This window comes from Mus musculus, chromosome 6, assembly GCF_000001635.26.
Source record: "Mus musculus strain C57BL/6J chromosome 6, GRCm38.p6 C57BL/6J".
Lineage (NCBI taxonomy): Eukaryota > Metazoa > Chordata > Mammalia > Rodentia > Muridae > Mus > Mus musculus.
The window spans coordinates 19,511,919-19,518,539 of NC_000072.6; positions in this window are offsets into that span (position 1 = coordinate 19,511,919).

Below are 6,621 nucleotides of genomic sequence, written 5' to 3' on the forward strand. Positions count from 1 at the left end.
GCTGCCAGGAACTGTGGAGGTAGAGTTTAGACAGAATACCAACAAAGTATGGGGGAAATTATAATCAGTATATATTGCTTGAGAAATGGCTCTATTTTCTTTTTTTAATTTTTTATTAGATATTTTCTTCACTTACATTTCAAATGCTATCCCAAAAGTCTCCTATACCCTCTCCCTGCCCTGCTCCCCTATCCACCCACTCCAAGTTCTTGGCCCTGGCGTTTCCTTGTACTGGGGCATATAATGTTTGCTAGACCAAGGGGCCTCTCTTCCCAATGATGGCCGACTAGGCCATCTTCTGCTACATGTACAGAGCTAGAGACACAAACTCTGAGGGTACTGATTAGTTCATATTGTTGTTCCACCTATACGGTTGCAGACTCCTTCAGGTCTTGGGTACTTTCTCTAGCTTCTCCATTGGGGGCCCTATGTTCCATTCTATAGATGACTGTGAGCATCCACTTTTGTATTTGCCAGGCACTGGCAAAGCCTCACAGGAGACAGTTACATCAGGGTCCTTTCAGCAAAATCTTGCTGGAGTATGCAAGTAGTGTCTGCATTTGGTGGCTGACTATGGGATGGTCCCCTGATATTCTTAACTTACATTTCAAATGTTATCACCTTTCCTGGTTTCCCCTCCGAAAACCCCCACCCCATTACCAATCCCCCTGCTCACTAACCCACACACTACCTACTACTGTTTCCCTATCCTGGCATTCTCCTACACTGGGGCATTGAGCCTTCTCAGGACCAAGGACCTCTCCTCCCATTGATGTCCAACAAGGCCATCCTCTGCTAAATATGCAGCTGGAGTCATGGGTCCCTCCATTTGTACTCTTTGGTTGGTGGTTTAGACCTTAGGAGCTCTGGGAGTACTTGGTTTTCATATTGTTGTTATTCCTTCTATGGGGCTGCAAAAGAAAGTATTTTCATTTTAAAAATTAGAGTCATATGCAGTCAGGGGTATTGGCCTTCACTGTGGAACTATTTGCTTCTGGCAAATTTGGCGAGAGGAGTAGCCATTCATTCAGTTGAGGAACCAATGAAGATTCCAGCCAGATCCAGTGCATAGTTTCAATCTGATAGTCACAGAACTAATTATGATTAAACTCAATGGATAACAGAACTGCCTGGGTTCAGCCTCAACATAGGATCGGAGTTCTCAGCTGGAAGGAGGGATATCTGGAAGGGGCATAATAAATATACACAGACTACTTTTTTGGGTACAAGCTGACAGGCAATTGTTCAAGGCTTAAAGTTTCTCTCACTTCTCTTTCATTCTCTGCTCTCTTTCTCTCTAGATCATTGATTTGCAGCTTGAGGCTGCACATACTCTGCATTCTCTTGTGTACTCTGCTTTTCTTGAACTCTCACACTCATATACACCTCTATGCATTCCCTTTTCACTCACACACATCTCACACACACCACATGCACTCTCCTTTCACTTACACACATACTGTTCATACACACCTTCCATTCTTCACTCACTCTTCACATGCTCTTCTCATGCTTGCTCTCTCTCATTCTTTAGGTCTTCACATTGACCCCACATGCTCCTCATTGGCTCTCTACATGATCTCTAGCCTTTCTCTTGCCCCAGTCTCTTATAAAAACACAAGAAAACAAAACAAAGCACATTGTATAATCATTGATTGCCAAATCAAATTCAAAAGAATAGCCACTCCCACAAAGAATTAAGAATTACAGTTGTTCCCCAAAGTTTCAAGCTTCCTTATTCCCAGGCCTATAGCCAAAATAATAATAATTGCAAATTTATCATTGTTTAAACTTTAACTTTTAGCTCATTATATTTCAGAGCTCAGGGCTCTGAGGCCAGCTTCTTGTGTTTTATTGTGAAACTCTAATGATAAATTACGTGGGCAAAGCTTCCAGGAAGTGGCCATAAAGAATCAAGTTAACCCTTAACTCAATAGTTCCCCTAGCTTTTCGCTTCTGCCCATTGCACACAATGAGTCTCCTAAGAGTCCCAGTGTTTTGAATTAGTTTTTACTAATATAAGATTTTACATATTCTATACTTGCTTATCCAGGAACCACTCTCAAAATGTTGTGCAAAACTTATTTCATAACTTAAATAGTTTTTTTTTTTGTTTGTTTGTTTTCTTGGCGTCACAGTGTTGTCTCTACTTCATTTTCTAATAATTTCTTCAAATTTTCTTTGAAAGTCAAGCATTAATCTGGAGCTACCATTGTGCAGTTCTTACATTGCTTCCAAGATGAGCACACACAGCATGCACCTGGGCCATTAGGACTGTGCTGTGCTGTGCACAATGCCTCGATTTTTAACTGTTTAAGAATCTTTACATCAAGGAACATCGAGTGTCACAGAATTCAGCACAGCAGAAGGAGAAAGAACTGAGAAAGTCAGATAGAATATAAGGATTATGCATAACAAGACCAACTGAAAAGCAGTCATGCACAAATGAAATCTCTACAGCTGTTGTCCAGGGCTAAGGTTAGGAGATATGGAAAAACAACTGTTTTTTGTTTGTTTGTTTGTTTGTTTGTTTGTTTGTTTGTTTGTTTCAAAGAACTGTCATGGGCTACTGAGATCTCTCCATCTCGGGCAACTGCAGTCAATACCTTGTTTCAAATGGTGGGTCACCTGGAGGGATGTATCTCTTATTTCTCAGTGTCCAAGACACCATCCTTTTCTACAAGGAACTGCTGCTTTTGAGATGTCTCCATCCTGGCCTACTACAGGCAGTCCCTGTCATTATATATTATTTAGCAAAAAACTAAACCAAAAGTCATGAATCTGAGAAAGGAAATAGTAGCATTGGAGAATAAAGGTCGGGGCATGGGGGTTATAACAGGTATCAGAAGTGCAATAAATTTTATATTAAATAATTTTAGAAAATTAAATTTTAGGAAATTAAAATTTGTACCACAAATAATTTAAATGGATGAAATTTGTTCCATATTTATTGCCATAGCATGCTATTAAACATTCCTTTGTCAACACAGATTTTTTTCAATATAAATGGATATAGATAAGTACAAAGACACAGATACAGATATGCAAAATTTAAGGTCAAGAAGCAAGTCTCTGTTGGTCAAGGAGTCTAGGCTTTGAATGTTTTATTAGTAATGATTAAAATGGAGAAAAAACATTTTATGTGTATAAAGGTAATTTGAATTCCATTAGCACATGGATTTAGATGAAAAATTTTTCAAATAAAAATACTTTAAAAAACTCATCATTCTTCCTATGCATACTTTATGATGAATCTATGATCACAAAGCCTTTACCTATTTTCCCATAATGCATAAAACAATTAATTTGTGTACATATGAAAGTCCTAACATTCAAGTGTACAATGAAAAATACCTATGCTTATTTTTAATTCTATAGCATAATATAATTAAAAGTACAGTAAAAGTAATGAAGTTATCATTCTAATTTCAGCTCTCTTAATATTATGGTTTATAGATTTCCCTAGGTCACTCAGTGTTTCTTAGCCTGGTGATGAATCTGTTGCATAGTGAAGGAAATCAACTCAAGTTTGAAGGTTTGTTTTAGTTTATCAGTTCTATACAGTGATTACAAGTTTAGTTGCTATAATCTGAAACATTTGAATCATTCTCAAATTTAAAATGAGTATTTTTATATATTTTCTTTTGGTTTTCATAAATCATTTACTTGTTACATCTATTTCATCACTGCCTCAAATGAGCAGTGGCTGCCAAAGAATAAAGAACACAATGAGTACAATAATGAGTACAATGAAAAGAAGACTAGTCTTCCTTCCTTCCTTCCTTCCTTCCTTCCTTCCTTCCTTCCTTCCTTCCTTCCTCCCTCCCTCCCTCCCCCCCCTCCCCCCTCCACCCCTCCCCCCTCCCTCCTCCTCCCTCCCTCCCTCCCTCCCTCCCTCCCTCCCTCCCTCCCTCCCTTCTTTCTTTCTTTCTTTCTTTCTTTCTTTCCTTTCTGTCTCTCTGTCTGTCTGTCTCTGTCTGTCTTCCCTTTCTGTCTCTCTGTCTGTCTGTCTTTCATTTTTTGTTTTTTATTTGTTTGTTTGTTTATTTGTTTGTTTGGGTTCTTTTGTTTTTTTCGAGACAGGGTTACCCTGTGTAGTCCTGGCTGTCCTGGGACTCACTGTGTAGACCAGGCTGGCCTTGAACTCAGAAATTCACCTGCCTCGGCCTCCCAAGTGCTAGGATTAAAGGCGTTCACCACCACTGCCTACTTTTTTACAGCCCAAAGAAAGAGAAGCTACACAGTCTAATTCAGCTCTAAAACCATGGCTTAACAAGAGAGGGTTATAAAAAAGAGGTCTCTTCCAAAAGCAGCTTGTCAGTTTGTTTTGCACTATGTGATTGAAACGTCAACTCAAGGTTCTTTTATGTGGCTATCTCTAAAGGGAAATAGAAAGGATGTTCAAAATACATAATGAAGGAAGTGCAACCCACACACACACACACACACACACACACACATTGAAACAAACAAACAAATAAAAACAGGAAAGCATGAAAATATAATAATTATTGAATTCAAAGACAGATTCGGGTAATATACTTGATTAAGAATTTTTGACATTTATTTGTACATTCATTTGTGTGTGTGTGTGTGTGAGTGAGTGTGTGTGTGTTTGTGTGTGTGTTTGTGTGTTTGTGTGTGTGTTTGTGTGTATGTGTGTGTTTGTGTGTGTGTGTGTGTTTGTGTGTGTGTGTTTGTGTGTATGTGTGTGTGTTTGTGTGTGTGTGTTTGTGTGTGTGTGTGTATGTGTAGTTACACATGGTTCAGCATGAGTGTAGAATTAGAGCAATCCTTTCGTGAATCAGACCTTATTTTCTACTTTGTTGCAGTAGGATCTTTTTTTTTTTTTTTTGTCTCTGCTGCTTCTCAGAACATGCCAACTAGCCTGCACACACACGAACTGCTCATTGATTCTCCAGTCATTGCTTCACATCTTGCTACAGAAATTCTTTGACCACAGACATTTGCCATGAAATCTGGCTTTTCACATAAGTTCCAAGATTTAAACTCAAGTTATCAGAATTGAATAACAGTTTTCAAGCCATCTTCTTGGTGTCACCAAATAAAGATATAAGAAATAAAAATGATTAATGACTTTAGATAGAAACAGTGAGACTAATTGAAATCAAAATAAAAGTGACACAGAGAGAAAAGCCAAAAGAATTAATGAGAAAGTCAATAATAAGGATGAAGAAATCAGCAACATGTGAGAAAAATTCAGCATGAGTTTAAAAGCTTAGAATATTTGAAACATGCAAAATACAGTTTCATAAATCAAATAAAAAGACAATGGAAAGAATCAATAGATTTTTATCAAGCAGAAAAAATATTAGAGGTGAGGGACATTGATGAAATATTACTTTAAAATATTGAAAAAAATATGGACACATAAACACAATATATAGGAACCTAATGCTATTGCCAACAGAATACACTTAAGAATCCTTGGAATGGAAGGAACTAAGATTAAAAACTAAAGGAATAGAATGATATTATACTAGGAACAGTTCAGAACACAGAGAAGTATTGTAAACCTATATATGAAAGATTCAGAGCCTTAAACTGGACCTGGCCAGAGGAAAATTTCTCCATGCATCTTAGTCAACAAACAAAAATTTATAAAAGCAAAGAAACAATAAAAAGAACTGAAGGAGGAAATACCAACCTACCCATAAAGTTATAAAGCATTCTCAAAGCCTTGAAAATGTATAATGATGTACTTCAAGATCTGAAAGTAAATAATTGTGAATGTTTGCCAGGTTTAGGAATATCATATTGCAAAATTGATGGGGCAGTAATTATATTTTAAGGTCCATGACTATATTTACTACTATAAAATATTTTGTAAATGCTCTATAAATCATGGTTCATAGTCTTCATCACAAAGCACAGGAAAGTATAAATTAATAAGAGGACTAGATGAGCAATGAAAGCTTAAAAGAAATTTATTAGTCCCAACACAGTAAACCCCTAATGATGATGAGTGTGGGAGAAAGAGTAAAAAAATAATCCATCCAGCAAGAGGAACAACCAACAAAATTATAGGAGTTAATCTGAAATTTAAATAACACCAACCAGCTCACAAGTAAATAAGTACAATCTGGTTGACTGATATAACATCAAACACACAGCTGCCTTTTTTCCTCCAAAACACACACCTCACTGATAAGAAACCCATAAACCAGGTTAGATTACTTGTTCTGAGATCTCAAGTGTAACCCTCAAGCAAAATTAGTCAAATGTATGACAAAGTAATTACATATTAGAGAAGGGGATAAGTATGAAGGTATTACAATGATATTCAGAAAGCAATTAAAGGGATATTGCTAACACATTGAAAATCTGAAAATCTGAAAAAAAAATTGTCCTAAGCATATTAAACCTACCTAAATTTACCTGCAATGATACAAACTATAAATCTATTCATTACAATGAACAAAGTATATTGAAACAGTCATAGTTATTCTCCTAATAGAAGCTCGGAGCTTAATGGATTGACTGCCAATTCTACCAAACCTTGAATGAGCAAAAACTAATGTTACTCAAACTGTCCTATAAAACAGAAAGGGAATGAACACTAACAAACTCATCTATAACACAAAAGCAAATATGGATACA